Raw genomic sequence first — 14,412 nt, 5'->3', positions numbered from 1 at the left:
AACTTGACAGTCTGATTTTCAAATACATATGAAAAAGCAAAAAGCCAAAGATAGCCAAAGCCTGATGAAGAACATACTTCTATATTAAGCTACAGTGATTAATATAACATAATACTGGTGCAGGGATAACCAAGCATATCAATGAGAGATAAAAGAGAGCCCAAAAACAGAACCACAGTATTAAAAACTTGACAGTTGATGGGGAAAGACTCAACCAGTAAGTAAATGGTATTGGACTAAGTGGTTATTCATAAGGGAAAAAGTGAAATTAGATCCTTATCAAATGACATATGTAAGAATAAATTTCAGATTAAACAATTAAATGAGAAAAGCAAAATATTAAAGCTTTTAGACTAAAATTTAGAATATATTTATGACCTTAGGGTAGCGAAGGATTTTTTCACCAAAACACAAGAAGTGAAAAGCATAAGGAAACACTGAATTTAAAAACCTCTACATATCAAAAGACATTATTAACAAAATGAAACTACAAGCCACTTGAAGGAAAATACTTGCCATGCAACTGGCAAAAGATTATTCAAAATATATAAAGAATTTATATCAAAAAAATAAGAAAAAGAGAATGTTCAATGTTTAAAGTTGAAAATTCTCAAAGGAAAAAGTCTAGTCAATAAAAATATGACAACATTCTCAATTTTGCTTGTAGTTAAGGGAATGAAAAATAAAGTAACACTAAGATACAATTTCACTCCTGTATACCCTGGCAAAAACCACTCTGGAGAGTAATTTTCCCATAAACATGGATATACCTGATGGGTGAGCAATTCTACTTCTAGAGAAAGTCTTGCCCATGTGCACAGAGATATGCACAAGAATAAATTTGGGAACATTGTTAAGAGCAAAAAAATTGCAAACAACCTAAATGCCCATCAAGAGGTGAAAAAAATGAATAAATTGTGGCATGTTCACACAGTTGAATATTATTCAGCAATCAAAATGAAAAACTAGAGATACATATGTCAGCATGGATATATTTTTTTAAAAAATATGTAGTGTAGAAAGAGTAGGTTGAAAGAATACAGAATTATAACACTTATATGAAGTTTTACAAGCCTGCAAAACAATATTATAAAAACGTCATGGACAGACACATGTACAGTAATAGTATAAAACATGCTTGGAGATGATAAGCATTGAATTTAGAATATTAATGATTTCTGGGGAGAGGAATAGGTCAGAATGGAGTTCACCGTATTTGTTAGCTTTTACTTTTCAATGAAGAGAGATATAAAGCAAACACAGCAAGATGTTACGATTGTGTAAAGTTGTGTGATACGGACACAAGTAGTGTAGGGGAGGCAAAATTTTACCACCACTCTCTTAGGGTTTTCCAGCTGGGCCTGAGCATTAGATTGACAGGAGACAGACCAACAGGAGAAAAGCATCTGAAGTTACTGAACACAAGTTCTACATGGCAGGGGAGCCCTCATGAGTAAATGAAGACCCACAGATAACAGTTAGAACTGAACACATACACTGAATTGGACGAAGAGTAGTAAACTATGAAAACGTGACAGGGCAAGGGGGCTTGGGCAGGGCAGCTAATTAGGTAAAGAAGTGTACAGGAAGATAGGGGTTAGTTTAACAAGGTTTGTACAGATTTCCCTTGGTCTCAACTTCCTGTTCTTGATAATAAGAATGATACTTTCCTTCTGGTATAGGAAGGACATCTTTCACATGGGAATTTCAGCTCGTGCTTTTAAGAGACAGAAGGAAGGTCAGAGTGATCTTGTACCTGCTGTTTTTCATGTGCCTTTGACTCAGAATGGTCGGTATATCAGAGCAATATATTTTGGGGCGGCATGTTCTTAATTCCTTCAAGTTACTATGACATTGCACTATATACTTTTTTGTATGTTTAAAGTATTTCCTAGTTTCAAAAAGGAAAATTTGCATACACAAATACTATTTGTCTGGTGACAGAAGTAGTGTTGGGGAAACAGAGAGTGATCCAAGTGACCAAGACATTAATGAATGAGGTGAATGAATACATGTAACCAGGAAATGTGGCTGGCAGCAACAAAGAGGGCTTTTGCCACCATTGCCTAATGGCATGTGCTTCACAAGGTCTGGATGGAAAAACGAGCAGCCTGTTATTAACACTAAATATAGTCACCATTCTTTTTATTTATTTATAAGAGGCGTTTCTCCAGTCCAGGAACCATCAAAGGTCTTTACATAGGCAATCAACCCTGCTAGCATGGGGCCCAAATAAAAGATCTCTGTTGACAGAGATTTCTGCTCGTGGCCATAGGGCATGGCTGTGTTCCTAAAATTGTGGTTGATGGCTCAACAGCCTGAAATTCCCAACTGAAGTCAGCGGTGAAGGAGCATTTTGTGGCAGTGCTGCAAGAAAGAGATAATTGGATTCTGTTCTTCTGGATTCATTCCAAGGGAGACATGGAAATCCTCTCTGAGAGGGAGTGAACCTGAGCCAATCTGATTATCAGAACATTTAGCATTTTCAGTAGAGGTCAGTGAAACTCTGAGTCCTGGCAGGAGAGCTCATTTCCAGCAGAGTACCCCCCACCCAAAATTTGAATTTGGTATTGTCTAGTAACATTTTGCCAGGACTTGTTCATGTTTCTTGGCTTCTACTGATTCTATCTACACTATATAAAGTATATTCCAAACATCAGTTAAAATTGCATTTTTGGTTTACTGGCAGTAGAAGATACCAAAAATGACCTATACAGAAAATACTGGAACACAAAGTGACCTCATCAGCACTTTAAACAAAGTAGAAGTTTTAAACTTTTTTGTGGTATTTTATGGGTATGCACAGCTAACAGGCCTACTAACAGCCAAAGAAACAACAGAATTATCGCATCTCAGGGTAAAAAGAAACTTATCTCACTGTCCAGAGAAAACGAATATTCATCAAAGATGTTATAAGTCTCAGAACCATTGACATTGTTTTACTAAGATTTGGGAAAGATGTAGGTGCAACACTAAGTCTAAAGATTATGTAAACCAAAGGATCAAAACATTACAACATGGTTTCATCTTCTAAGATTTGGGGGGAAAGGTTGATGTGGGCCATTTTTAGAAAATCTATAGTTAAGTAGCTGCAAAGAGGGATTTCTTGAAATAATTTAGAACATTTATTGGGGCTGAGCTGTTAGAAAATGTTCAAAGATTGTAGCAGAAAGAAGAAAAGAAAGGGGTTAGGAACAAGAGTGCAGGAGGGATGGGGACAGGGATATGAAATTGTCCAAGCCAGGAAGAGAGAACCAGGCTTACTAGTAAGAAATTTAAATTTAGCATAGAAAACATAATCAAAGAAAATATACAAACATATAATGACTTTTTGAGGTGATAAGACCTTCTTTTCAAATTTACTCTTAATACATTTGTATTACTATTAAAAGAGACTAGAGTCAAAACAAACAATGTCAATGATTCCGTGTAGCTTTACAGGCTGAAATTAAAATCCATGTAAGACCAGACGCGGTGGCTCACGCCTGTAATCCTAAGCACTCTGGGAGGCCGAGGCGGGTGGATCGCTCGAGGTCAGGAGTTCGAGACCAGCCTCAGCAAGAGCGAGACCCTGTCTCTACTAAAACAATAGAAAGAAATTATCTGGACAACTAAAAATATATAGAAAAAAAAAATTAGCCGGGCATGGTGGCGCATGCCTGTAGTCCCAGCTACTCGGGAGGCTGAGGCAGGAGGATTGCTTGAGCCCAGGAGTTCGAGGTTGCTGTGAGCTAGGTTGACACCACAGCACTCTAGCCCAGGCAACAGAGTGAGACTCTGTCTCAAAAAAAAAAAAAAAAATGAAAAGAAAAGAAATCAACCACCTACCTGTACCACTTAAAGAACTAGAAAAAGAAGAACAAACCAAACCCAAAGCTAGCAGAAGGAGGAAATAATAAAGATTAGAACAGAGATAAACAAAATAGAGAAGAGAAAAATAAAAGAGAAAAATCAATGAAACCAAAAGTTGGTTCTTCAAAAAGATCACCAAAAATGGCAAATCCTTAGCCAGACGGATGAAGGAAAAAAAGAGAGAGGACTCTCAAATTACTAAAATCAGAGATGAAAGTGGGAACATTACTACAGTTTCTACAGAAATAAAAAGGACTATAAGAGAATGCTGTGAACAATTGTATGCCAACAAATTGGATAACCTAGATGAAACAAACAAATTCCTAGAAACACAAAACCTACCAAGACTAAATATAAAATAAGTAGAAAATCTGAACAGACCTATAACTTGTAAGGAGACTGAATCAGTAATCAAAAATCTCCCAACAAAGTACAGCCCTGGACCTGAAGGCTTCATGGGTGAAATTTATCAAATATTTAAAGAACTAAAACCAATTCATCTCAAACCTTTCCAACAAATTAAAAGGAAGGAACACTTCCTAACTCACTCTATGAAGTCAGCATTACTCTGATGCCAAATCTAGACAAAGACACTACAAGAAAGCTATAGACCAATATCCCTTATGAACACTGATGCAAAAATCTTCAACAAAGAACTAGCAAACCAAATTCAGCAGCATATTAAAAGTATTATATACCATGACTAAGCGGGACTCATTCCTACAAGACAAGAATGGTTCGACATATGAATACTGGTCAATGTAGGGAATTAAGGGATGAAGGGGGAAAAAACCACATATGATTATCTCAATTGATGCAGAAAAAGCATTTGATCAACTTCTATTCCTAGTTTGTTTCATGATAAAAACATTCAACAAACTAGGAATAGAAGGAAATTATCTTAACATAATAAAATCCATACATGAAAAACCAACAGCGAACATCATACTCAATAGTGAAAGACTCAAATCTTTTCCTCCAACATGAAGAAAAGGCAAGGATGCCTGCTTTCACCACTTTTATTTAACATCGTACTGGAAGTTCTAGCCAGAGCAGTTAGGCAAGAGAAGGAAAAAATAAGCATCTAAATTGGAAAAGAAGAAATAAAATGACCTCTGTTTGCAGATGATATGATCTTATATGTAGAAAACCCTAAAAATTCCACAAAAGAACTACTAGAACTAATAAATAAATTCATTAAAGTAGCAGGAGGTAAAGTTAACACACAAAAATCAGTTGCAACAGCATCAGAAAGAATGAAATATTTATGAATTAACTTAACCAAGGAAGTGAAAGACTTATATAAAAAAACTATAAAACATTCCTGAAATAAATTAAAGAAGACATAAATAAAAACACACCCCATGTTCATGGATTAGAAGACATAATATTGTTAAGATGTCAATACTATCCAATGTAATCTACAGATTTAATACATCTCTATTACTCAATGACATTTTTTACAGTAATAGAAAAGCCAATCCTAAAAAGGAATCTCAAGGGTCCTGAATAGCTAAAACAATCTTAAAAAAGAAAAACAAAGCTGGGAGACTCACATTTCCTGATTTCAAAATTTACTACAAAGCTACCATAATCAAAACATATAGTAATAACAGAAGGATACACAGACCAATGGAATAAAACTAAGAGTCCAAAAATATACTTTTATACATATGGTGAATTGATTTTTAACAGAGTGCCAAGACCATTCAGTAGGGAAATAATAATCTCTTCAACAAATGGTGCTGATAACTAGAGATCCACAGGCAAACGAAGGAAGTTGGACCCTTACCTAACACCATATACAACAGTTAATTCAGAATGTATCAAATACCTAAATCTAAGACCTAAAACTATAAAACTGTTCAAAGAAAATACAGGGCAAAAGCTTCACAACATTGGAATTGGCAATGCTTTCATGGATATGACACCAAAGGCACAGGCAACAACAATAAAAACAGACAAACTGGACTTTGTGAAAATTTTTAAAATTTGTACATCAAAAGACAAGATCAAAGAGTAAAAAGGCAATCCACAGAATGCGAGAACATATTTGCAAATTATATATCTGACAAGGGATTAATATTCAGAATATATAGAGAACTAAAATTCAACAACAAAAAATCCAATTAAAAAATGGGCAAACTTGAATAGACATTTTTCCAAAGAAGATATACAAATGGCCAATAAGCACATGAAAAGACGTTGAACATCACTAACCATTAGGGAAATGCAAATGGAAACTACAATGAGATACCACTTCACACCCATTAGGATGTGGACTACTATCCAAAAAAACAGAAAATAACAAGTGTTGGTGAGGATGTAGAGAAATTGGAACCCTTGTACATTGTTGGTAGAAATGAAAAGTGGTACAGCCACTGTGGAAAACAGCACAGTGGTTCCTCAAGAAATTAAAAATAGAATTATCATATGATCCAGCAATTCCATTTCTGGATACATACCCAAAAGAATTAAAAACAGGTCCTCGAGATATTTGCATACTATGCTCATGGCAGTTATTCACAATAGCTAAAACATGGAAGCAACCCAGATATCCATCAACAAATAAATGGTTAAGTAAAATATGGTATATACCACAATGGAATAATATTTAGCCTTATAAAGGAAAGAAATTCTGACATATGCTACAATGTGAATGAGCCTTGACAACATTATGCTAAGTGAAATAAGCCAGTCACAGAAAGACAAATACTGTGTAAGTCCACTTATATGAGGTGCTTAGAGAAGTCAAAATTAAAGAGCCAATAGAACCACCAGATGGTTGCCAGGAGCCAAAGGGAGGGAGAAACAGGGAGTTATTGTTTCCTGGGTAAAGAGTTTCAATTTCACAAGATAAAAAGACTTATGCAAGCTAGGCACAGTGGCATGTGCCTGTATTCCTAGCTACTCAGAAGTCTGAGACAGGAGGATCACTTAAGCCCAAGGGTTCAAGGCTGTAATGCATTATGATCATGCCTGTGAATAGCCACTGTACTCCAGCCTGGGCAATATATCAAGACCCCATATCTAAAAAGAAGTTAAAAAATAAATTTAAAAAAATGTTTTAAGAGTTGTGGAGATGCAACATCCCTAATCATCAGGGAAATGCAAATCAAAACCACAATGAGATATCACTTAACTCCAGTGAGAATGGTCTTTATCAAAAAGTCCCAAAATAACACATGTTGGCGTAGATGCGGAGACACAGGAACACTCATACACTGCTGGTGGGACTGCAAACTAGTGCAACCCCTGTGGAAAGCATTATGGAGATACCTTAAACAGATTCAAGTAGACCTACCATTCGATCCAGCAATCCCATTATTGGGCATCTACCCAAAGGAACAAAAGTCATTCTATAAAAAAGACACCTGTACCCGAATGTTTATAGCAGCACAACTCACAATTGCAAAGATGTGGAAACAACCCAAATGCCCATCAATTCATGAGTGGATTAGTAAATTGTGGTATATGTATACCATGGAGTATTACTCAGCTATAAGAAATAACAGTGATGTAGAATCCCTTTTGTTCTCCTGGAGAGGGTTGGAACCCATTCTATTAAGTGAAGTATCCCAAGAATGGAAAAATAAGCACCACATGTACTCACCAGCAAATTGGTTTCCCTGATCATCACCTAAGTGCACATTTGGGAATAACACCAATTGGGTATTGGACTGAGGTGGGGGGTGGGGGGGGAGGGGATGGGGGTATAACTACATGATTAGTGCAATGCGCACTGTCTGGGGAATGGACACGCTTGAAGTTCTGACTCGGGGGGATGGGTGGGACATGGGCAATATATATAACCTGAACTTTTGTACCCCCACAATAAGCTGAAATAAAAAAAAAAAAAAAAAGAGTTATGGAGATGGATGGTGGTGATGGTTACACAACATTATGAATGTATTTAATACCACTGAACTGTACACTTAGGGTGAATATTGTAAATGTTATGTATATTTTAACATAATAAAAAATTAGAGAAAAAAATTTATAGGAAGATGGGCAGTATGCTACTCAAATAGCATAGTTAGTGGTTAGGAAGGCCACCCTCAGGAGGTGATGACTGAGCACCTAGCTGTAAACTATAAGCCAGTAATGTTTAGCAATGTTCCTCTTCTACAAGAAGAAAACAATACAATAGTTCCTAGAAACATAAAAAAAATGACATGAATATCTAGCAAGACATTCCATATTCCTGGATTAATACTATATCATTTTTTTCTCAAAATCAATTGATAAAATAATTCCAGAAAAATATAGAATAACCAATAAAATACTGAAAAAGAAGGGCACAACAGAGGAATTTGATCTCCTAAAAGTTAATAAATCTTGTAAATTCATAGTAATTAAAAACTGTTCAAGAACAGACAAATCAATAGGTAGAATTTAAAAATCCAGAAATAAACCTAAAGGATATAGGTGACATTTCACATCAATGGGGAAAGAATGGATTATTTAAGTGTTGCTACAACTGGAAAACTATTTTCTAAAACTTAGATTCCTAACTCATTCCTCACACCAAAATTACAAACGACAGAACCAGAAATGAAAAAAAGCATCTCTGAATCCACGTGTTTTTAAAAAACCTAGAATATCATAAATTCTCAAACACTGCATGGCAAATGAACAAATAAATGAATGATATGAGACATTGAGCTCCCTACTGAAGAAATGAAAGGAGTTCTCTTGCATTTTATTATTTGTTTTAGTCATTCACTTGTCCATTTAATTCACCTGTATTGAGCACCTGCTTGGTGTCATCAATATCTCAAGGTACAGGAATGACTGATGTCCTGAGAGGTTGATCACATTTCTCCTGTTAAAGGGCTCTATCCAGGTCCAACCTGTGGGCAGATCCCTTTTTACCCAAAATTCAGCATCCTCTAAGCCTTGGTATTTGCTCCTTCCATTAGAGGAGCCTAGATGTGGTCTGCAGGCAGTGCTAACAATAAGGGTTGCTCTTTTACTCATCTTCCTCAGAAGCACAAACTCTTTCCCATTTCCCACCCTGGGATCAGAAACCCTGGCTCAGAGATAGGGAAGCTTATGGGACTAAACCACCCAGACAGAAAGTAACATCCAGGTCAAAGCATCACTGTGTGACCACCTGACTCTTCTACACAGGGGCCTCCAGGGCACTGCTGGGAGTCGACCGAGCTCCAGCTGGTGACCAGAGGTCGGCCTTCATCAAGGGCTCTGACACTGCAGCAGCTGAAAATTCCTCCTTATGGGCATTTCCTCAGGCATAAATAAAGCAACAGAAACATATTTTTGTTTTCTACTACTTATGGAATAAACATTATTGTTTTTGTGTTTTCAAAGCTATTTGACAACCAAAAAATCCTTTAATAAGGTATATGGAGAACTGAAAAATCATTACTGGAGGTCTCTCAAAATAGTCATGGTAAAGTAATAAATCTTCATTTTGTGCAAAAGTCGGCTTATTAACCCATATTCATCTTACAACAAAATCAGAAGTTAACAACTAAGGTGTTACTGATTTCAACAAACTATTTCCATCAATTTTTTAAGTTTGCTCACTTTTTACTTAATTAATAATTTAATACCCACTCCCCCTGTACCCACACAACCCATGGGGGAAAAAATGAGTGTAAAACTCTGGCAATATAAAGTGTTGTGGAAAATAATCCTGTCAGTCATATTGATAGCTAGAATGATTTGCCAGCTTTTATAGCTATCGTAACAGCAGCCTGTGATTTGAAATCTTATAAAAACAGGAAGCTATGTGCTTTAAGACATGCCTGGAATTTCTGATGTGATGAGAGACAATTGTTGTGAGCTGTTGCTGCCACCAGCAGGTCATTCTCACAAAATGGTAGCTTCCCCTTTGCTTTTGGTTTGGTTTTGTTTCCAACTCCTCTATAGATATCCCTTGACCACCAAATTCTTTAATCAGGACAAATAATTAGATAAAATAACAAATCTCCTTCATGGGTATCGCAATAACAATTACTCTTTTAAGATATACTATATATAATCCTTTTTCCTTTGTTTCTGAAATAGACCTAAGCTTTCTCTTTATCTTCTATTCTTACATTTTTCTTCATAAGCCCCTAAATCCTTGCTTTTCTGAGATCATGTTCCTGATAAATATATATTGATATGAGAAAAAGTGAAAAGGTGGAGGCCCACAGTCCATCACACTGATGACTGCTGTAAGATATTCCTTAAATTTTCATTTAGCTGATGAATTTAAGGCTGGTGCATACAAGCAAGTTCTCAAGACATGGAGACCTGGGATTAGATCCAGCTTCTACCACGAAGTAGAATTCATTGTGCTCTTGGGAAGTATTTAACCTTTCTAGGCTTCAGTTTCCTCTCCAGTAAAATGAAGGTAATAATAATGTTTTAGAAGAGTCAAGAGGAATAGATGAAATAATGCATAGAAAACATTTAACAAAATGTCTGGCACACAATAAGCAACCAATGATTTATTATTATTATTACAAGAAAGTATAAAAATTAAGTGACTTCCATACAATTAGAAGCCAGGTCAATGGGAGAATTCTGACTAGAACCTCCAGATCTTCTGATCCCAAGCCAAGGGCTTTGACCATCACATTGCAGGGATGCTGACTTTCTGTTTCTTTAATTAATATGAAAGCCTTGGTTCCCTTGGGATAGGCAGAAAATTGCTGGAAACATCATTTTTAAAAAGTCAATTACTTTATAAGCCCAGAATTATACAAATCATTAGATCCACTGGACATCTCTCCAACATATGATAAGAGCTTTTTTCCCTTTGCATGCACAAGTGGTATTTTTGTGGTAATATTTCTCATAAAAATCAAGTACCTGAGATTTCTCTCTAAATTTTGAAATTTCCTTCTATTGCAGCGCTTCAGAGAAATAAAACAGCTCGCCATTATTTCTCTCTGTCAGGTGACACCATTAACTATATTTACAATGGAGCGTAATAAGCATGAGAGTCGAAACCCAGTGCAATTAGTGGAAATGATTTCTCATCTAGGGCAAAGCAGTAACCAAAGGCACAGAGTCTCCTTGCTTAAGATGGGCTGGAACTGATTCCTTTGATGTCTCACGTAAGGAAGCTTCCATGCAACAGAATACTGGACAACGTGAATTCCCAGCTAGCCTTGTTGCTAAATATTTGTGGATCAGGAGCTGGGGAAGACCAGAAACTCCAAAGGTCTACTTAGCTAGAGAGAGAGTGAGTGGAGCGTTTGTGCCTCAGTAAGTCTCACGTAAGTATCTTTAACATGTTATTCTATAATTAGACTCTCATTATATTTCCCTTTCTACTTGAACATGTCATCATTCTGGACTTGCTATCTTATCAAATGTTAAATTATATGTTAATTACTCCTTTGTCTACAACGCTTTCTAACCAAGGATCTCCAAAGGCTCTTGGTACCTTCTTTGCAAAACTCTCTCACAAACTATTTTTCCAAAGCTTATTGGATATCACACTCCCCACCATCCTCAGTTGTCTAGTGAATGACTCTGCGTCCATCAGTGCTTATTAAAATTGTGGACAGTCATGTCTATTATTAGGGGGAAGTGCTTCTTCCTCACCCTTCTGAAGAGAGCTCAATTTGTGTAACTCCTGGCCTCTTTTTGCTCCTTTATTCACCCCAGCCCTTGGGAGAAAGAGTGACTTATCTGAGTAGGAAATTTATAAAGAATATCAGCTGGGTGTGGTGGCACATGCTATACTCCCAGCTACTTGAGAGGCTGAGGCAAGAGGATGGCTTGAGCCCAGGAGTTTGAGGGTGCAGTGAGCTATGATCGCACCACTGCACTCCGGCTTGGGTGACAGGGTAAGACCCTGTCTCTAAAATAAATAAAATAAAAATAAAAAAGAATACTTCTACCTTGGCATGAGTTAGTTCTGATCAATGAGATCAGAAGGTGAAAGTGTGGTATGCAATTGTGAGAATGAGACCTTAAGGGGAAGTCCTGTCCTTGTCTTTCTTGTTGGCTGCAATACAAACATGATTGCTGGAGCCAGCCTGTACTACAGGGTGGAAACTGCATGGTATGGAATAAGGAGCAACAACAACCTAGGAGCTGGGTCCCCAGTGACTGAAATTACCACACCAGCCCAGACTGCTGATCCAGACTTTTACCTGAGAAATAAATTTCTGCCTTGTTTAAGCCCCTGTATTATAAGGTTCTCTGATAATTATAGCCACAGAATAGCAGCGAGCAGTCCAAGAACGCTGGAGGAAAGGGCATAGCCAGGAAAGGGAGGATACACAGAGGAATAAATCCAAATATAAGAGTGAAATGATTGAGATTAAGAATGAACAGAAGTGACTGAGATTAAGAATCAACAAAAGGCCAGGTTCAGCGGCTCACGCACATAAGCCTAGCACTTTGGGAAGTCAAGACAGGAGGACTGCTTAAGGTCAGGAGTTGGAGGGCAGCCTGAGCAACATAGTGAGCCCATTTATACAAAAAAATTAAAAAATTAGCTGGGCATAGTGGTGCACACCTGTAGTTCTAACTACGCAGGAGGCTAAGGCAGGAGGATCACTTGAATCCAAGAGTTCGAAGTTACAGTGAGTTGTGAATTTGCCACTGCACTCCAGCCTAGGGCCACAGAGTGAGATCCTGTCTCAATAAATAAAAAAAATAGATAAATAAGAGGAAAAAGCAAGGATTTGGGGAACCATACTAACAAGCCACAAATTATTAATATACACTAAGAATTGTATTCATGTACATATAATGGATCCTCATTAATAAGCATAAATGGACCAGGCATAGTGGCTCACCCCTGTAATCTCAGCACTTTGGGAGGCGTTCAACACAGGAGGATGGCTTGAGGTCAGGAGTTCAAGACCAGTTTGAGCAACACAGTGAGACCCTGTCTCTACAAAAAAATTAAAAACATTAGCCAGGTGTAGTGGTGTACATTTGGTTTTCTACCTACTCGTGAGGCTGAAGCAGGAGGATCATTTGAGCCCAGGAGTTCGAGGTAACAATGAGCTATGATGTTGCCACTGAACTCCAGCCTGGGCAACACAGCAAGACCCTGTCTCTTAAAAAAAAAAAAAAAGCAGCATATTAAATGAGTTAATATTCATTTAGAAAAGTCCCTGGCACATAGTGAGTACTATATGACTATTATTAATTAAAAATAAAATAAATAAGAATGAAAAATAAAATAAGTAAGAATGAATGGTGTGATGGTTAATTTTGTGTCAACTAGTCTAGAGGTGGCTGGGAAGGTATTTTTTAGATGTGATTAATATTGACAATAAGTTGTCTTCAAGTAAAGCAGATTACCCTCCATAATGTGGGTGGGCCTCATTTAATCAGTTGAAAGCAATAAGAGCAAAGACTGAGGTACCCCAAAGAAGAAAGAATTCTGCCTCAAAACTATAATGTGCATTCAGTTTGTTACCTGAGCTGACAAACAGAAAAAAAGTGCAACAAGGACATTCTGCCTGACTTTCCAGCCTGCTGGCCTACCCTGCAGGTTTCGGACTTGCCAGCCTCCACAATCACTTGAGCCAATTTCTCAAATAAATTTCTCTGTAGATAAGAGAAAGAGAGAGAGAGAGATCTCATATCAGTTCTGCTTCTAATTAATACGAATGGAAAGTTAAAACAGGCCTGCACTAGAAGCCACTGGAATTTCTGTTTGATGACAACCAGAAGGTAGGATAAGGGACCAGACTAGAAGCCTTGCTCAGCACAGTCACTTTCCATTCCTACCCTACTCTCACGATCCTGAGGGAACCAGCTCTTTAGAACCTCAAATGTTCAGTCAGCCCCTTCCCTTGCTGCTATTTTAGAGAAGACGAAAGGGACCAGGATGGTCACAGTTCATCCCAGCACTGAGAGTAAATGCTTACAAGTATGGGGTTTCTTTTTGAGGTGATGAAAATATTCTGGAGTAACACATGATGACTAAACAACATTGTGAATATACTAAATGCCACAGAATTGTTCCCTTTAATGTGATCAATTTTGTTATATAAATTTCACCTCAATAAACTATTTTTAGTAGTGGATTTTATGTTATGTGAAATTTACCTTCATAAAAAAATTGTAAACAAAAAAGAAAGGAAATATCTCTACCTTCTTCCTCCCGGGAATTAGTCTGCTTGTAAAAAACACAAGCTCTCCTCGGTGCCTTCAGACCATGAAGCTTACCTGGGAAACACTTCCTCGCAGGCAGGACAGAGTTCTGTATTAACAAGCCCCCTTGGGTAATAGACGTAAAGCCAAGTCCATCAGCTAGGCTATTATCAAAAATAAAAGGGATATTTTGACCTCCGTGTGTGTTCTGTTTCCCAACCTTAGCAAGGTAAGAAGACTGAAGGAATCCTAGAGCTGATGGCTCCCACTAACGGAGCTTGTCCACACCCTCTGTCTTGTCTCTCATGACCACATGTATCCCCAGTGCAGTGACTGGGACATTGGAAGCTTTCCTGCTAGACTGAAAAGGTCCACTCTGCTTTTGCAATTCAAGCTTTCTTGTTGCCTGCCCTGTATGATTAAAAGATAAGTAACTTAAAGCTGGATGCAGCCCACCATGTCTTGAGCGGATTATCA

Source organism: Lemur catta, chromosome 9, assembly GCF_020740605.2.
Source record: "Lemur catta isolate mLemCat1 chromosome 9, mLemCat1.pri, whole genome shotgun sequence".
In the NCBI taxonomy this organism is placed as follows: Eukaryota; Metazoa; Chordata; class Mammalia; order Primates; family Lemuridae; genus Lemur; species Lemur catta.
Note: the sequence above shows the minus strand (reverse complement) of the source record.